The sequence below is a fragment of the Pinus tabuliformis genome, chromosome 5_1 (assembly GCF_031772625.1).
Source record: "Pinus tabuliformis cultivar Carrire ecotype Pingquan chromosome 5_1, CPIR1, whole genome shotgun sequence".
Taxonomy (NCBI): Eukaryota; Viridiplantae; Streptophyta; class Pinopsida; order Pinales; family Pinaceae; genus Pinus; species Pinus tabuliformis.
Genome location: NC_142305.1, coordinates 893,880,396 through 893,901,176, shown reverse-complemented (window position 1 = coordinate 893,901,176; position 20,781 = coordinate 893,880,396). Strand labels below are relative to the sequence as shown.

The window sequence follows — 20,781 nt, the reverse complement described above, 5'->3', positions numbered from 1 at the left end:
TGGTTTCCCAAACCATTTTCCCAAGGATGTTTATTTTCTCAAGAATGGTCCAAAATTTAACGGTGAAGACTTGAGTTTAACGTTGGAGCATATCTCAGATTTTTGTCATTTTGCTGAGGTTCTTAGAGTTAAACATGAAGATGTTTGCATAAGGTTATTTTATGATTCACTTCAAGGGAAGTGCAAACAGTGGGTTGAATGCTTGCCTGCCAAGTCCATTAAGTCATTGCCAGACTTTTGGCTGATGTTCTTGGAGGAATGGATAGATAGGTCAGAGGTGGAAGTAAACTCTCCTTCAGTTGAAGGTTTTAAACAGTGGAATGATGATCATAATAAAGAAGAAACAAATGAATCTTTTTCTTTGTCCCTGTCCTCATATCTGAAATCTTTTGACTGCAAGTCAGAGGATAAGATGAAATTTTTTGATGAATTTGCCAAAGACATTGAGAAAGAAATTGAAGGTTTAGAAGGACAAATTCAGGCATACAATTTTCATGATCATGATTATTATTCCCAGAAATTTTTTATGACTGAACGCAAGGAGACTATGCTGGTTCCCCTCTCTTTTACGATTGAGGAACTGAACACTGTAGTTGAAGATCAGTTTGCACAGCTGGAAAGTTTCGAGGAAGGACAAGCTGATCATGTGTTCTGGGATCCTGTAGCTGATTATATGGAAGAGTTTTACTCTCCAGTGTTTCAGTTTACCTATGAAGATCGGAGAGTACTTCAGTGGCAGCGGTCTTTACACTATCACATTGGATCTGAAATCCGATACAGTCAGATAAAAGTTCAGTGGCAGCGGTTATTACACTATCACATTGACCCTGAACTCCAGGACAGTCAAAGAAATCAAATATCAGATGAGGTTAATGATTGGCTGCATTGGAAATTTCATATTGATTGAGCTGAAGAAGTTGAAATGGTTAGGGTAGGTAGGTAGGTAATTGCAAATAAGCTCAAGGTTGGCTGAGCATTTATTTTTCAAGTAGATATAGTTTTCTTTCTCCTACAGTCATGCTTGTCAAGCAAATTTTAGTTTGTCAAAAATGGATAAGGCACTGGAGCTGCATGTTCTTAGTGTACCACAAGGGCACACTATCCCAAGTGGAGCCACTGTTATCACTGAAAATGCTGTAGTAAAAAATTTTTAGCCTGGCTTAAAGAGTGGGTGTTTTCGCAGCGCCTGAATTATTTTTAGCAGTTTCGCAGCGCTACCTGTTTGCGTGGTTTCGTAGCGTGCTACGAAACTGGGGATTTGTTTGAGTTTTCAGTGAAGGTCCAAATCCTAGCATGCTTATTGTACAGAGTTCTACTTCCCTCCAGGAATGTTGATGAGAGCAGTGGCAGTATGTTCAAGGAGACACCTTATGATGATGCAGCTATTGTAGGATTGCCATCAAATACATTAAGGGAGTTATCTCTGAATTCTGGCTCATGGGTGATTGTGAAAGATGTACATACTAATGTGGGAGACTTGCAGGAGATTTTGTGTTGAATCCTCTAGACAAAGAATCTATTAAATTTTATAAGTCATAGAGTGTTTGATATTTGGGATTGTCTTTTCACAATCTGTAACTTCTTTCACAAAGCAGGGCGCCACAATGGATGGGAGAAAGAAGCCTTTGATATTGGCTAGCACCAATGGAGTTATTAATTCCGCCTTGCTTTCTGGAGAACATGATGGCACCATGGATGGATCTAAGAAATATGCAACAACAACAACAAAAACATTAGCAAAGAGGAAAAATGACTAATTTCGACTTTCTCCTCCATTAAGAAGAATTGGAACTGCCTTCCTCTAACAAAGATGGGGATGGCAGGTGCATTAGAAACACTTTGTGGACAAGCATATGGAGCAAAGCAATATCATTTGCTTGGGATTCAACTGCAGAGAGCAATTGTTGCTCTTTATTGTGTGAGCATACCAATTGCTGTGATATGGGCATATATGGGACACATTCTTGTAGCCCTTGGCCAAGACCCTCTAATATCTCTTGAAGCAGGGAACTTTGCAAGGTGGATGATTCCTAGCTTGTTTGCTACTGCGGCTCTTCAACCCCTTCTGAAATTTCTTCAATCACAAGGTGTTATCTTTCCAATGATGTTAAGCAGTTCAATAACTCTGTGTTTCCATGTTCCCGTTTGTTGGGTATTGGTGTTCAAAGTTGGATTAGGTAATAAAGGGGCTGCGCTTGCAAATAGCATTTCCAATTGGCTAAATGTGGCACTTCTACCAATTTATGTTAAATTTTCCCCTGCATGCAAGAAGACATGGACATCCTTCTCAAGGGAAGCTTTATATGACATTACAAACTTTCTTAAGCTTGCTATTCCATCTGCAGTAATGCTTTGCTTGGAATACTAGTCTTTTGAAATGCTTGTTCTCTTCTCCAGTTTGTTGCCTAAGCCTGAACTTGAGATATCAGTTCTCTCCATCTGTCTTAGCACTGATGCAGTTGCATATATGATCCCCTTTGGCGTGGGTGCTGCTGTAAGTACACGAGTTTCCAATGAACTAGGAGCTGGACGCTCACGCACTGCACAGTTATCAGTGTGTGTCGGGGTTTGTATGGCAGTCATTGAGGCTCTTATGATAGGATATATTTTATTCTCTATCAGAAATGTATGGGGCTATGCTTATAGCAATGAAGTAGAGGTAGTTGAATACATTTCAACCATGATGCCACTGCTTGTACCCTCAACATTTATGGATGTCATCCAAGGTGTTCTATCAGGTATTGCTAGAGGATGTGGATGGCAAACGTTGGGTGCCTATGCAAATCTTGGGGCATACTATGTGGTTGGCCTGCCTATAGCTGTCATTTTGGCCTTTGTACTGCATGCTGGCGGCAGGGGACTTTGGCTTGGACTTATTCGTGGTATATTTGCACAAACGGTTTTACTGTCGATAATAACGTTTTGTATGAATTGGGAAGAGCAGGGAAAAAGGCAAGAGAAAGAGTTTATACATCACCATTGCCGAAGGTTACAAGTAATATAATAAAGGATGAGCAGTAAGTTATCGGCCTGCATGGTTGGAGTCCATTTTCAAACTCCCCTGCCATACAATTGAATGGTGGAGATCACCGGCTTTATATGGTTGATGTTGCGGAAAACACACGCAGTCCTAAGTGATTAAATGCCAAGTGTCAAGTGGTTTCTATAAAATTTGATTGCCACAAGGTCGACAATCTGGAGTTAGATTATAAGCATCATATGGTGGGCAGGGAAATGGTAATGGCGATTCGTGGAGTGCTCCCGTCTAATCTCAAGCATTCGGTGTTGCATGTGTAGCGCTCTTGAAAATATGCCATCTGTGTCTGGCGGCACCGTCATCGGAATGGTTGCTCCTAAAGGTGGATACAGAACTTAAATATGGTTCATATGAGAATCTTGCAGCGTTTTCATTTTCACCCTTTATTGTTCACTTTGAAGATAACCAACCATTTGCAGTCGACAAGGAGCTGGTGCGCTATGATGGTGCTGGTTTCGCAGACCAGAACTAAAGATACTCCAGAGGTCAAGATAAGCATGCAAATGCTGGAAAAGACGGATATTATGGTGGTTCATTTGGGCCACAAAATCATTAGGCAGTGAAGGTGTTTGCACATAGTGACAAAGGTTTACTGATTGATGAAAATAACAAATTGGCAGGGAAGCATAAAAAAAGTGGTAGAGACTATGGTCCCAAAAAGATGTTAAGCAATGGGATTAATCCAGAAAGGCAGAAATTGCAGCGCTCTGATTTGCACAGTCAGCTTAGGAATATTGCAGATAATTCCATTTAAGAAACAGAGTTTGAGAGGTTTCCTCCACTAGGGCAGAATTCACGAGGGAACAGAAGTAGACAGAAGGGCATTTCACAAATGACAAGCCGTGCAACAAGTGCATACATCCCTAATCTGTCTGCTAAACATGAAAATAATCACATTGTGGATTCCTCATCTGAAAATAGTGCCAAAGAGATGTTCCATTCAAATGCACTAATTACTTTACCTATGCCTGCAACTTATAAACATAGTTCATATAGTTCGATGCAGTCAAGGCCTAACACAGTTTCAAAGCAAGGGTTCCCTTCAAATGAGAAGGTTGGAAAATGAATGGGATAACCAGTGAAATATTGGAAAATTGGAAAAGCTTGTTGTATCATCTGGCTAAAGCATCAGGCTTTATGTACATTAAGTTTTCTTCGATGTCACTTTATGTTCTCGAGTTTATGTATTCTAAATTTATTCTTGTTACTCTCAATGGGAGATTGTCATTTCCAAGAAGATATGGGTAATTGAGTTTTCTGGGAAAGCATGTATTTGGAATTCTAAGACTTCAGACCAAAGCAAATCAGAAGCTCGAGAAGATTTATGTGCAGTTGGTCTATCTGTTGGAGGTTCATGTTACAGGGAATGGGATTCTGAATCTCAGCATAGCAAAGGTGAAGCTGAAGAATGGCAACAGCAGATATACAATTTTGTAAGAAGTTTAAAGGAAGACTGTTTTTTTTTTTTTTAATCACACAGCAGTTTCGTAGCGCGCTACGAAACTGCTGTAGGTGATGTTTTCAATGCAAAATGAACAGTTTGACCAGGAATGTTAGAGGAGAGACACCTGTACATCAAGGCAGAATACAACTCATCTGGAGACATGGTATGGTATTTGGTAGCAGCGTTCAAAGTTATTAAAGAGTTGGGAACATACTTCTACACTTTCGGAAAGTGTTGGGAGACAGAGACCGTTAAGATAGGAGCATCTCTTCTGGTCAATTAATGAGCCATCAGCGCTCTTAAGCATCCTAAATCAACATCCATTGCACCTGTAGCTCAGCCATATCAGATTAATTGGAGGAGGACAGCTGTCAAAGCATTCAAGAAAGCATCAAGTCTACGAGGAGAAAAGAATTATTGTTTTAGTTTGATTAGGACTTTATGTAATTATAGTTTAGCATGTATGTAATTAATGCAGTTAGTTAAAGGCATGTAGGAGTAGTTAATAGGAGATTCGAACTCATTCTAGAGGGAGGAAATGTATTCCTATATATGGTGAAAATTAGAATGTAATAAGGGTTGGACTGTATATACAAAAACAGAGTTTTTTTTTTTTGAGCATATGTAAAGACTGTTACAGTAATGGTAAAACAGGTTGTTTCTTCTCAAGATTCTCAATGGATCACTGTGTTCAAATGTGATGATGATTTAGTTTCTTAATGTTCTTTTTACAGCCTTGTTATAGCACAATCCCTCAGAATTCATATTATATGCTCTGACTTCCTGTGTGTTTGGCAAGCTGTGGGTTTTGGTGAAGCATGTTTGAACATCACTCAGAATTCATTTTTAATGCTCTGACTTCCTGTATGTTTAGCAAGCTTTGATTTAGGTAAATTATGTTTGAACATCTGATGATGCAAAGAGCCTTGACTTCCATGAGATGACTGTGATTTTGTTTATTAACTGTGAGAGACTCCATAGCCCAATGAAGACTAATTTGATGTATGTCCAGCCAGCTATATTTTTATAAATGTGTGAAGAGTTAGCCCTCTGTTGTTGTGATTAATTTTCTATCAAAAGCCTGTGAGAGAGCCCTCTCTGATTAGGAAGGCTAATTCCTAGTCTAAAGTCTGGTCTGAAACAGTTACATGAAACCTTGCTTGGTTGCAGCCCCTAGTACTGGTTTTGTGATAACAATTTCCATCAACATTTCTCTTTAATTTGAAGACCCATTTACATCTAACAACACTTCTCCCTTTAGGAAGTTCTACAAGATCCCAGGTTTTGTTCTTGGCCAAGGAATCCATTTCCTCATCCATAGCCTTCTTCCATTTTTCACTATCCACATCATTCATTGCTTCATGATAACACGAAGGTTCACCATCCTTAGTGATCAGGGAAATAGAAGAAGAAAAGTATTCATATCTTTTGGGTGCTCTTCTTTCTCTTGTAGACCTCCTAAGAGTGATTGGTTGAATTTCTACAGTTTCCTTTATATCTTCTTCACCTTTTTCTTTAGAAACTTCTTCTTCCTTCCAACTTTTCGAAAAAAGGTTGTCTCCAACTGAATTCATTAATTTTGCGATACTTGTTCATATTCAACTTTTTCAACATCAGCTTTTAGAAGAGAAGATTCATAAAAATTACGTCTCTATTGATGATGATCTTGTTGGAAAATCAAGGTATTTAAAGATTATTGTTTATTTTCCTTTTATGATAATTATTTGTGATATTTATTGGCATTTTATTATTTTTTTTTTACTTCTTCATCAAGCAATTATCAAAAACATGAAGATCACAAAACATAAAGAACACAAGATATACCCCACAACTTGGGGAAAAACTGAACACTCCTCTTCTTATAGAATCAGATCAAAATGAGACCTCAAAGACCCAAAGACCAAGACCTCCTTCAAGCACCAAGCCAACCCTCCAATCACTTTCTTCAATCAAGTCAATGTTCACCAAGACAAAGATGGTTAATCTGCTACAAGTCAAGAATTCGGTCCTAAAACTATAGGTCTGAAGTTCATCCTTCAATCTTTGGCCCTACAACAAAAGGTATGTAACCCGTCCTTCAATATTTAGTCTTGCAATAGCTGCAGAAACCCTACCCTTTTCCCATGTGTGAGAGAAACAAGTCAATAATTTAAGTTTCTTCTTTCTTCCTCAAGTTTTGCTTCTCTTATTGGTCTTCGCTCTACATTTCTTCTTGTCTCATGCATAGATTGAACTTTTTTTTCACTTGCTCCAAATTAGGACGAAGTTTTCCCTATATATAGTCATCGAGGAGATCGAGAAGGTGCCCAACAAGGTCGACTTATCATGACAAGGTCGACTTGTGCTAGGAGGACAATATTACATTTCTTGACTCAAAAATGATAATTTTATTTTGTTACAAAGAGTCCAAATGGGACTATAATACATGACAAAAAATATTCTTAATTATACAGACCCTAGAAGCATGAATAACATGCTTTGACCTAGAATTTGATCATGAAACCCATGCTTACATAGATAAAAATATTTTTTCCTTTTTTTTTATGATATAAAATATAAAATATTATGATTACAAAAATCATTATGAAGACCGAATCTAGTTACATTCTCCAACAATCCCTCTTAACTAGGGAGGTATTCATAATGACTCAACAGGTTTGTCTCAATCTGAAATATTATCATAAGAAGGGATCCGGATTGATAAGCATCAAAATATCATCATAATCAACATTGTCACATTACCAAGGCCTTGATAGGTACACTCTATCTCTCACAAGATCATAGCACAATGCTGGGAGGCATTCCACGGGACACCACACCGCCTCACCGAGGTCCATATTCCACCTAAGACACCCAGAGTATATATTTTAGCAGACCATTTCCCTCAAGGAAATGTTTTTCCATCAGACCATTCTTATTTGAGTCCATGTACTTGACTTAGGATTTCCATCCTAATCCATCATAGTACATGACTCAAGAATGTTTGTCCAAGATATTTATCAAATCCACCATTCTCCTTATCCATGTCCATGTACTTGACTTAGGATATCAATCTTAATCTGTCACCATACCTAACACAAGGAGAAACATGATAATTCAAATCATCATACTCCCTATTTATGATGCATGTACTAGACTTGTGGTTCTTAGTCCTAGCCTAATACATGACACAAGGAGAACCAATGTCCAACCTTACTCTCTCTCAAACTAGGAGGAGAATTCCATGCTCACTCCCTCTCAACCAGGGAGAATTTATCAACAAGCCTCAACTTGTATCAGAAGTACTCATACTTCCCTTACATCAGATATTGGTTGTAATTGTAGCTTCCTCAACCAGCCCTCTTATCACTGAGATTACTCATCTTGCAATTCTTAGGGCTCCAAATCTACCTCCTAACAGATCATTATCCTGTACTTGAGGTCTTCACCTACAACATACTCAATTGTATCCACCATTACTCCATGCACTGTGTTCTGCTTTGGAGATAATCCATCACACAATTTCTTCAACAAATTGATTATCACAAGGTTAGCCAATCTATTGTTTTGAACACAACTTGGTTGACCTTTCCAATAAGTCTTTATCAGCCAACACAACTCCAGAGTCACAAATCAATTTTCCCTCTAGTTTCTATTCTCATATTTTCCAAAGTAGCCAACTCCCAGGATCTTCAAATAAACCTTCTTGTCAGTCCTCTAACTTCCTCTTATATGACTATCCTTAGCCCTCTAACTGTCTTATTATTGCTTCAAATTGACAATCTTAAGGCACCAATCAGACTACCTTTCAATAGCTCCATGACTTCTATCATAAGATCTTCCAAACAAAACCCACTTGATAGTGAATGTCCATTGCTTCACTGTCCTTACGGTTTTTCATAAATATTCCCATACAATAGTGAACCAACTCTTTCAATCATTATACAAAGAGCTTCTTCAAGTTTGCCTTTGAGCCTACATCATTCAACCCTGTTTGGGGCTTCTTTGTAATTGCAAAGCAAAGCAAAAAAACCCTCACCAAAGGATGACCTTCCCGCGTAGTTGCTACAGAGAGATGTGAATTAGTTTTGGAAAGCCTACTATATATCTTGTCCTCCAAAATAGGCCCTTCTTTCAATCTGCAATTACATGGAAGTTCTGTCCCTTCTAGACTTTGAGAATATTATTTTCAACCTTCTATACCTTGGCCAAATGTCTTTCAAAGATTAGTCCCTGGGGCTCAAATCCCAACCTCTCCTAACAGACCTTCACAGGTCTACAATTAGGGATTCTTTGAACACCTACATGTTTCCCTCCAACAGCCTCAAGATGTCCAACACAAATTTTCCTAAACTAGGACAAACCATCCATTAACAAAGCATCAATTCAAACAAGGGTAAGCATACTTTGTTCCTTGCAACTACTGTTGCTTCTATTGTCCTCAGGTTTTGTGTAAATATGAGCTTTGTTTAGGGCACAACAAGAGCCCTAAAATCTGCTCCAATTCTTTGCATAAAACCTTCATTCTCCTTCAATCATCTGTGTTGTCCTTGACTTAGTTTGCAGCTTATATTAGGCCTCTTGGCCCTTCCAAAAGGTCAGTCGTCCACCTGCAATCTACTCAAAGGACTGCGGCACTAAACAAAGGAAGAGAATACCTTAAGTGTTGCACAATATTGCCCAGATTTCTTCTCCAAATCTTCAGTTTGATTATTTTCAAGCTCAACCCTAAAATTGGTCTCAAGAAGACATAAAACAATGCTCTTTCTTTCCTTAGCTAGAGTCCTGCATATCTATGGCCAATTCAGAGATATATATTTGATGTTGTTGCACTTTGGATGGATCATATTAAGGCTACCTTAGCAACCCAACTTGACTTTCAAGGTCAGTCTTTCCATGGAATACATCTCAATCTAGAAATAATTTGTATTACGTATATCACTGAAGGTGACTCACACGGTCTTGCTCAGAGAGAGCGATTCAGATCTCATTGTAATTAGAGTAGCATTATATCTTATGCATTGTCTTTGAAAAATAAAATACATATTAATGTTGTAACTTTGCATAAGATCTCAAGATAATGTTTGATTAGCCTCAACGAACCACAAATATGAATATAGAGCGAACTAGATGATTTTGAATGCCACAGAGTGTGAACCATACATTACTTTCCTTTTGTAATTTGTCACTACTCCATGTTCGTCATCACATAATTTCGGAATATGCATCATAGGATGTTTGGATCTGACCATCAAATGATCACAACCATAGAACCTTGCATCAAAGTAAGAGACTAATCATTTTTAGGAGAACCTACTTCATTGTTTTAGGTTTGAATCATAATTTCACACTAGAAGATAATTCGTATAGTAGTCATTAAAGCAAATCTTTCATCAGACTTGGATTCTCGAATCAAGATCTCAAATAAACTTGTCTTCATTTTAGAAGGATCTTAGACTACTTGTTATGTCGTTAAATTAAGAACAAAGACTTTTATGTTATCCCACAATCAGATTTGTATCGGACTTCATATCCTTCTTGTAGTAGACCTTCTTATAATGCCAACAACCTTTGATCTTTGGCCTCCTTCACCAACCTTAGCTTTCAAACCACGTTGGAAAATCAAGGTATTTGAAGACTATTATTGATTTTCCTTTCATGATAATTACTTGTGATATGTATTGGCATTTTATTCTTTTGTTTTTACTTATTCATCAAGAAATTATCAAAAACATGAAGATAATAAAACACAAAGAACACAATATATAGGCTCCACGCCTGGGAAAAACCCCACACCCTAGGGAAAACCCGAAGAATCCTCTTCTTATAGAATCAGATCAAAATGAGACCTTCAAGACCTTCTTATAATCCCAACAACCTGTTATCTTCGGCCTCCTTCACCAACCTTAGCTCTGAAACCACGTTGGAAAATCAAGGTATTTGAAGACTATTATTGATTTTCCTTTCATGATAATTACTTGTGATATTTATTGGCATTTTATTATTTTGTTTTTACTTATTCATCAAGCAATTATAAAAAACATGAAGATAATAAAACACGAAGAACACAAGATATAGGCTCCACGCCTGGGAAAAACCCCACACCTTGGGGAAAACACAAACAATCCTCTTCTTATAGAATAAGATCAAAATGAGACCTCCAAGACCCAAATATCAAGACCTCCAAGCACTAAATCAACCCTCCAATCACTTTCTTCAATCAAGTCAACATTCATCAAGACAAAGATGGTTAATCTACTCTAAGTCAAGATTTCGGTCTTGCAACTATAGGTCTACAATTTGTCCTTCAATCTTCATCTTTGCACCTATAGGTATGCAACTCATCCTTCAATCTTCGGTGTTGCAACAATTGCAAAAACCCTAGCCTTTTCCCACGTGTGAGTAAAACAAGTCAATAATTTAAGTTTCTTCCTTCTTCCTCAAGTTTTGCTTCTCTTATAGGTCTTCGCTCTACATTTCTCCTTGTTTCATGCATAGATTGAACATTTTTTCACTTGCTCCAAATGAGGACGAAGTATGCCCTATATAGTCACCCAGGAAATCGAAAAGGTGCACAACAAGGCTGAATTATCATGGTTGTGTCGATTTGTGCTAGGAGGACAAAATTACATGTCTTGACTCAAAAATGATAATTTTATTTTGTTACAAAGAGTCCAAATGGGACAATAATACATGACAAAAATTCTTCTTGACTCAACAAGCCCTAGAAGCATGAAGAACATGCTTTGACCTAGACTTTGTGCATGAAACCCATGCTTGAATAAATCAAATTATTTTTCTCTTTTATATAAAATATACAATATTATGATTACAAAAATCATTATGAAGACCAAATCTAGTTACATTCTCCAATAGATCTTATACGTAGAAGGATCCCATAACCTATATCCTTTCACAACATCATCTTACCCAACAAAGACATAACTTTTTTTTTGGGTCTAACTTAGAACAATGATTATTTGGAATAAGAGCATAGGCATTACAACAAAAAATTCTCAAGTATGGATAATCACAAGACTGGCCCAACCAAACACCCTAAGGAATTTTACAATTAACAACAACTGTAGGTGATCTGTTTACCAAATAACAAGCAATGGATATTGCTTCTATGCACAACTCGTCTTGCAGATGAGCAATGTTGATCATACTTCTGGCTCTTTCCATAAGAGTCTTGTTCATATGTTCAGCAACACCATTTTGCTAAGTAGTATAGATTGTGGTTTTATGTCTAACAATCCCTTCATCCTTGCAATATTGTTCAAATTCTAAGGAAGTAAATTCAACACCATTGTCAATGCTTAAATATTTAATTGTATTGCCTGTTTTCTTTTCCACCATAACTTTAAACTGTTTAAAAGCATTAAATACATCATCCTTTCTTTTTAACATATAAACCCAAATTTTCCTAGAATAGTCATCAATAAATGTTACAAAATAGGATGCACCTCCATAAGACATTGTAGGAGATGGTCCCCAAAGATCGAAATGAATATAATCCAAAACTCCTTAACTATTATGACTACCATATTTAAATTTTTGTCTACATTATTTTCCATATACATTGTTTGCAAAAATCCAAACTCAACGATTTCAAATTAGGAAGTAGTTTGTGATTCATTAGTACCTAAAGGCCCTTCTCGCTCATGTGACCCAACAGTTGATGCCATAGGCGAGTAACTTCTCCTACCTCCTCAGATACAATCGCTGCCTCATTAACCTGAGTACTTCCTTTAAGTCTGTAAAGGTTTTTGATCTTCTTTGCCTTCATAACAACCAAAGAACCCTTTGAAACTCTCAGCACTCCACCTTGACCTGTGAATTTGTAACCCTCCAAATCTAGTACTCGCAAAGAAATCAATTTTTTTTCAATTCAGGTACAATGTCTGACATTAGTCAATGTTCTAATCATACCATCAAGCATTTTTATTCTGACATTTTCTACCCCAACAGTTTAACAAGATACATTATTACAAATAAGCATAGAACTGTCACTCAAAGCTTGATATGAAGTGAACCAGTTTCTATGCAGACACACGTGATGAGAAGTGCCAAAATTTAACAACCAATCTTCAACATGTAGAGAAACATTGCAAATAGACAAAAATTCATCTATCATACTTGACTCGACTTGATTTGCTTCTTTGGATTTTCACCGAACTCTTGTATTTTCCAATAGTCCTTCTTGAGATGCATTGTTTTGTTGCAAAACCAACATTTGGCTTTACACTTCTTGCCTCTTAACTTTGATATGGAAGAACTTTATTTTTCTCCTTTCTCCCTGGATTGGCCTCTAGCTACCATAAATATGGCGTGGAAGTTTCAGAGCTAGACTTCCTATGCACTTATTCAGATAACAAAGCTCCTACAACTGCATCAATATCTAGAGATTCAGTTATGGCCAAATTGATAAAAGTCACAAAATGGTCCCAAGACTCGAACAAGGAGCATATAAATGTAATGGCTTTATCGTCTTCTTCAAATTTGACCTCCATATTGGTCAACTGGAAAATAAGGGTATTAAATTCATTTAGGTGGTCTACAATCTTAGTGTCTTCCTCCATTTGGAGACTATACAATTGGCTCTTCAAGTAGATTATGTTGGTTAGAGACTTTGGTCATATATAAAAATTTCAATTTATTGCACAGACTTGTTGTTGATATTTCTTCAACAATGTTAAAAGGATATTCACCAATGAGATACAACATGATGGTATTGAGAGCTTAAGCATCCAAATCCTTCCATTCTAAATTTTTCATGCCTATAAGTCTCTTTCTTACCCCATTTAAAGCTTTGTGCAACCCTTGTTGCACAAGAAAATTTCGTACCTTTAGTTTCCATTATGAAAAATTATTTTTATCGGTGAACTTCTTCACCTCAAACTTGGCTTCGTCATTTTTTCCATTTTCCTTCTACACAAGCTCCTTTTATTTTAAATGGTTGGGTTCTATCAAAGTTTTGATATGAATCCTTCAACTAGGGTCTTCCTTTTCTTTTCTTTTTTGCTTCCATGTTTTAATTTTTTGAGTTTTCCACTAGGGTTTTAAAAATTTTGTTTCTCAAAAAAATAAGGAAGGCACTAAGATTGTAGACCACCTAAATGTATTTAATACCCTTATTTTCTAGTTGACCAATATGGAGGTCAAATTTGAAGAAGAAGATAAATCCATTACATTGCTATGCTCCTTGCCCGAGTCTTGGGACCATTTTGTTTCTTCTATCAGTTTGAGCATAAATAAATCTCTAGAATTTGATGCAGTTGTAGGAGCTTTGTTATCTGAAGAAGTGCACAGGAAGTCTAGCATTGAAACTTCCATGCCAAAAGTTATGGTAGCCAGAGGTTAGTCTAGGAAGAAAAGAGAAAAATCAAGTTGTTCATCCAAATCAAAGTCAAGAGGCAAGAAGTGTAAATCCAAATGCTGGTTTTGCAACAAAACAGAGCATCTCAAGAAGGATTGTTAGAAAAGACAAGAGTCTAGTGAAAACCCAAAGAAAGAAGCAAATCAAGTCAAGTCAAGTATGATAGATGAAGTTTTGACTATTTGCAATGATTCTCAACAAGTTGAAGATTGGTTGTTAGATTTTGGTGCTTCTCATCACATGAGTCTGCACAGAAACTAGTTCACTTCATATCAAGTTGTGAATCACATTTTTGTGCTTATGGGTAATAATGTATCTTGTCAAATTGTTGGGGTAGGAAATGTTAGAATAAAAAAGTATGACGGTGCGATTATAACATTGACTGATGTCAGACATGTACTTGAATTGAAAACGAATTTGATTTTTATGGGAGTATTGGATTCAGAGGACTATAAATGCAAGTGTTGAGAGTTTCAAAGGGCACTTTGGTTGTTATGAAGGCAAAGAAGATCAAGAACCTTTACAGACTTAAAGGAAGTGCTCAAGCTAATGAGGCAGCGACTCTATTTGAGGAGGAAGGAGAAGTTACTCGCCTATGGCATCAAAAATTGGGTCACGTGAGCAAGAAGGGCCTTTAGGTACTGACGAATCACAAACTACTTCCTAATTTGAAATCATTGAGCTTGGAATTTTGCAAACATTATGTATATGGAAAACAATGTAGACAAAAACTTAAAGTTGGTAGTCATAATAGTAAAGGAGTTTTGGACTATTTTCATTCAGATCTCTAGGGACCATCTCCTACAATGTCTATTTTGTAACATTTATTGATGACCACTCCATAAAAGATTGGGTTTACATTTTAAAACGAAAAGTTGATGTATTTAATGCTTTTAAACAATTTAAAGTTATGGTGGAAAAGAAAACAAACAATACAATTAAATATTTAAGAACTGACATTGGTGGTGAATTTACTTCCTTAGAATTTGAACAATATTGCAAGGATGAAGGGATTGTTAGACATTATACCACAATCTATACTCGGCAAAATGGCATTGTTGAATGTATGAACATGACTCTTATGGAAAGAGGCATAAGCATGATCAACAATGCTAATCTACAGGAGTTGTGGGCAAAAGTAGTATCCATTGCTTGTTATTTGGTAAACAAATCACCTTCAGTTGCTATTAATTGTAAAATTCCTAAGGAAGTTTGGTCGAGTTAGTGTTGTGATTATTCATACTTGAGAATTGTTGGTTGTCATGCATGTGCTCTTATTCCAAAGAAACAACGTTCTAAGTTAGACCCAAAAGAAAAAAGTTATGTATTTGTTGGGTATGACAATGCTATGAAAGGATGCAAGTTGTGGGATCCTTCTAAGCATAAGATCATCATCAGTAGAGACGTAACGTTTGATGAATATTCTCTTCTAAAAGCCGATGTTGAAAAATTTGAACTCATGGAATCAGAAAATTCAGTTGGAGACTCAACCTTTTCCGGAAAGTCAAAGGAAGAAGAAGCTTCTGAAGAAAAAGATGAAGAAGATATAAAGGAAATTGTAGAAGTTTAGCAACTAGTTACTCTTGGGAGGTCTATGAGAGGAAGAAGAGCACCCAAGAGGTATGAAGACTTTGCTTCTTTCGCTGCCCTGGTTACTGAGGATGGTGAACCTTTGTGTTATCAGGAAGCAACGAATGATGTGGATAGTGAAAAATGGAAGAAGGTTATGTACGAGGAAATGGATTCCTTTGCCAAGAACAAAACATGGGATCTTGTAGAACTTCCGAAAGGGAGAAGTGTTGTTGGATGTAAATGGGTCTTCAAATTGAAGAGAAATGTTGATGGAAAAATACAAAGATATAAAGCGAGGCTGGTAGCAAAAGGGTACTCTCAGATAGAAGGTATTGACTTTCATGAAATTTTTTCGCCAGTTGTAAAACTTGTTTCTATTCGTACAATGTTAGCACTAACTACATTACCTGTTCTTGAGTTAGATGTTCATGGAGATTTAGATGAGGAGATCTATATGGAACAATAGGAAGGTTTTCTACAAGTTCATAACAAGAGATTAGCTTGCAAGCTCAAGAAATCATTGTAGATCTGAGAAAGTCACCCATGCAATGGTACAAGAAGTTTGATTCCTTCATGGTGAACCAAAACTTCACTGGAAGTGAATATGATCATTGTGTGTATTTTAAAAATTTCAATGGTATATTCATTATCTTTGTATTATATGTTGACGATATGCTTATTGCAAGGAAAAACATGAAACAGATCAACAGGTTAAAGGCTCAACTCGCTAGGACATTCAATATGAATTATGGTAGAGCTGAAAAACAAATATTGGGCATTGAGATACACAAAGAGAGGAAAAATGGAAAGCTCTGGTCACCAAAATCCAGAACAGAAGTATGTGAAGAAAATACTTGTAAAGTTCAGTATGAACAATGTGAAACCTATTAATGTTCCTTTAGCTTCCAATTTCAAGTTTTCTTTGGGTTTAATTCCTAGTACTAAGGAAGAAAAGGAGTATATGTTTCATGTACCATACGCAAATGCAATAGGAAACTTAATTCATGTGACAATGTCTACAAGACTTGACATTTCACATGCAGTTGGAGTTGTCAGCAAGTTCATGGAAAATCCAGGAAAAGAACATTGGCGAGCAGTGAAATGGGTGCTTCGGTATTTGAGAGGCACAAGTGATCATCATATCATCTTTAACGGTTGTGGTGATTCAATCTGCGGAGATGTCAATACAGAATATGTTTGTTACTTGGACAAGAGGAGATCTACTACAAGATATGTCTTTACTCTTGCAAGTGGATCGATTAGTTGGATGTCAACGCTTCAAGAAACAATTGCTTTGTCCACTATTGTGTGTTGTTTTTCCGTGATACTGGAGTCTAGGTTAGGATTTTACAATAACTAACGCTACCAATCCAAGTATCACAACAAACTACTTTGCATAGCGGAACAATATACAACAATGAATCTACTGGTGCAGAAGTATAGACAACTTTTTACAATTTTCAATAACCCAAATTCCTTATATTAACAAACTGATAATACAACAATCTAGGGCTCCCGTACTATGGATAATGGCCCTCATACATCCGCTACTACAAGAATAGAAGAACAAGATACATTGATCATCTAACTGATGTTGTGCACCATCACAACTCCTCGATCGTACCTTGAACACAACTACGGGTCCTTCGCTCCCATTTTGCAACTCTTGCCTCTATCAATGTACTAGCTCCTTTAGGCCACTGAACACGATTCTCCAATCTACCCTCTAGTTGATCATAAGTCCATATACAACCAACACATAGGGTCTTCACACTCACTAACTGCTCCTTAGTCCTTCAAGGACACAACACTTTGAGACTTCTTGCCTACTACTGCTCCTTAGCTACTTAGGGACTTCTTCCCACTATTGTCTTCCTGCGCTGCTCCAATGAAGACAAACTTAGGTCAAGAGGGCTACCACCTATCATTGCAAGAAGTTCTTCTCCAACAATGAAATTGGGCTACAAAGTGCTTCTCTATGACTTCCTTCTTTAGTCCTTCAAAGATCAGTCAATGAGCTCATCAATTTTGTCTCTCCTAGCAGACCTAGAGTCCTTCCTAGTTCTGCACCTAGTTCTCACAAGGATCACTTTCTCGCTAACCTCCAACAAGCCTCAAGTGCCCTTCCAAATTTTGTCCAATCTGGACCTATCCTCTAGAAACAAATCAACCTCAAATATATCAACACAAACCTTGTTCTAGGTTTGTCCACACTATTGTAGGTTTCGGTCCTAGTTAGGGCTTATGTCAAGCTGCTACAACACCCAATTCCTCCTTCAAAACCCTTGCTATAGTTGCGGCCCCCTTCCTCCCTGATCCTTCCTTCCTTCGTTGGGTTCTAGGATTAATACCAACCCCCTGTTAAGCCTTTAAGCCCTCACAAATTATCTGTCTAGCTCGGAAAGGACTACGACTATCAAACATATGTTTGTTCCTTTATTTCTAGGCATCTCGACCCCCTCCACAAGGTGCTACAAGCCTCGGCCTAGGTATGCAATAAATACAAGGACTATGGATAAAAGAAAACCACTCCAAATGTACCCAAAACAACCCAGAACTTTTCCCAAACAACTCGTCCTATTGCTCAGATCCACTTGGCCTCCAAACAGTCACAAAAGATGCCTTTGCTAGCCTCATTCTCCTTCACTTGGAATCTGCTCTTGACCTACGACCTAATCAGATGTGTATTTGGCTTGTGATTTGATGCTTAGATCTGCCTAATGAGCTCAATGTCACCTTCTATTTATATGTTTTTCCTTGGGCTCCATCGCATCCCTTGAGGGCACACTCCTAAGTCTCGCCGACTTATCTTTTGTGCCTCCAACCCTCTTGCAAACATATAAAAATTAATAACTTGCTTTGTAGAGCTCTAATCTCGATGATTTCCATGGCCTCTGGTTCCTTTTAGGGTCTTCTATCATCTCCATAAGTCAGATCAATGATAACCCTCTTAGTTTTGGCCCCACATCTGTGGGTACAAAACCCCACGCTTGGGTTCTAAGCTCACAAAGCACATTTGTGGTGCTCCTTCCTCAAAACCCCGAACCCTAGGGCTTGGAGTACTTCCCAAGCTACTAATCTCAACACTTCCTCTTAGCAAGGGAGGTATTTCCAAGACTAGGAAGTCTCCATCAACATCACCGGTGACACTAGCCAATCTGGTGTCCATCACTGTAGCAAACTTTGTAGAATGAACCACGCTATCTCAGTAGTGCCTCTGCCTTACCTCATTTGAACTTGACGACCTCAACACTTCCATAGGGCAGCTCCCTCTGAAGCTAGACTCCATCTAAGCTAAGTCACCTGACATGGGGACACGAGACACGCATGACACGAAAACTCGAGTGTCCGACATGGGCACATTGACCCCCTAGAATAGGACATGTTATGTATATATATATACTAAATAGGTATTTCTTACACAAATTCTCATTCATGATACAAATTCGAACATAGATCTAGATTCTACATTGTAAATTTAAAATTTATAAGTTTTACAAAGTAACATTATGCATATAAAACACAATTGTGGCAGATTCATCAATGATCCAATAGGAGAAAGACAAGAAATTGTAATTTTCTCATTATGTCATCAAAATCAAAATTCCCATATGTGCTCCAATTCCTCTTGCAACAAGAGGATGAAGTCACGTGAGAGAGGAGCCTCATGGCTAACTGCTATAGAGGAGGGCTTGTTTCCCTATGAGTTGCCCACCAAGAATAGGGCTTCTTAGCCCCCTTGTCTCTAATCACATCATAGCCTGTAAAGCGCCCACTGCCAGTGGAAAACTATGCAAAGGCATCCTCTACCTCATCAAGGGATGCTCTATCCTAAAAAATACGCCTCAATCCATCCTTCCTCCCCTATGAAATTTCACAATCCATTTGAAGAGGGAATATGTGGGAAGGTCCACCATTCAGCCACTCATGGATCTACTAACAAAATATCATGTATGGTGGTGAAGAAGGCCTTTGATGATGTCTCATACTTGGGGCACTCACTCTGTAAAATAATGGTCCTCACGGACTCAATCATGGAATCCCATCCCTCATAAACCTCTCTTAGGATGGGTTGGTCTGTATCTGCAAATCATAGCAAAGTAATGATAGGGTCCATGATCTTAATAGTGAGATCTACCCTCTCCCACCAAGCATCATCTAACATTGTGTCCCTCAGGCTGTTTGATCTATCTTTCTCCAAAAAGACCAAAACTCTGAAATAACCATGGCCCCAAGAGCGATCTTGACCTCCCTTAACCTCTTCAACATGATGAATGAAGAGGCAAACCGTGTATTTTCAATCTTCAACAATGATTAATCAGCGTACTCTAGGACATGCTGGACATGCTCCAAGACACTTTGAACACGAGAATTAGATAGGTGTCCTAGAGAATCGTGTTCGATTCATGGGATTCAGAACACGACGGTGGGGGAGGACGAATTTGGTTTCATCGCCTCTAAGTCTACATGATCTCCAATGGCTCAACCTGCTACTGATCTTGTGTCCTACAAGATCAATCCAAGTTGTGGTTGAACACGTTCCATCACAGCAACCCAGTCCTGCAGGCACTCATCCTCCTGGATCAAACACAACTCGTGCACATCCCTCCAACCTCGGAAATGAAACATCACGGTCCAATGAATAAACTAGCCTGTCAATGTGCAATTCATCACATGAAGCAATCTTGATCATACCAATCTCATCCATGCCAAAGCAATCCTCGAGTTGTCCCAACAATCCATGACAAGTCATAGGAAGTCCCTGATCAACAAACTGTTGTTCACCGAGTTCTCCACCAATACACTAGAACTTCCAGCCAATCTCACTACCAAGCCTGTCAAGACCACATCTCTACGTCTTCAGCTAAACCCTCTACTCCATGATTTAGACAATCTCAGCTCCCTCTGAGCTACTTCATTGTGCACACTCTAATTCACTGGCCCTTCAAATTAGCTCTAAAGCCATGTTGTTTTTCCATGATACTAGGGTCTAGGTTAGAATCTTACAATCACTGACACTACCAATCCAAGTATCACAACAAACTACTTTGCACAACAGAACAATATACCACGGTAAATATACTAGTGCACATATATTGACAGCTTTTTATATTTTCAATAACCCAACTTCGTTATATTAACAAATTGATAATACAACAGTCTAGTGCTCACGTACCATGGATAATGACCCTCATACATCCACTAGTACATGAATACATGGATAAGATACACTGATCATCTAGTTGATGTTGTGCACCATCACAACTCCTCGATCGTACCCTGAACACAACTTAGGCTCCCTCACTCTCATTCTGCAAGTCCTACCTCTATCAATGTATCAACTCCTTTAAGCCACTGAACATGGCTCTC

General features: G+C 37.9%; 1 pseudogene; it reads left to right on the top strand.

The window, feature by feature from the left end:
- The first annotated feature begins 1,810 nt into the window (after positions 1-1,810).
- Positions 1,811-3,021, top strand: LOC149167679 (protein DETOXIFICATION 16 pseudogene; annotated as a pseudogene).
- The last annotated feature ends 17,760 nt before the right edge of the window (positions 3,022-20,781 follow it).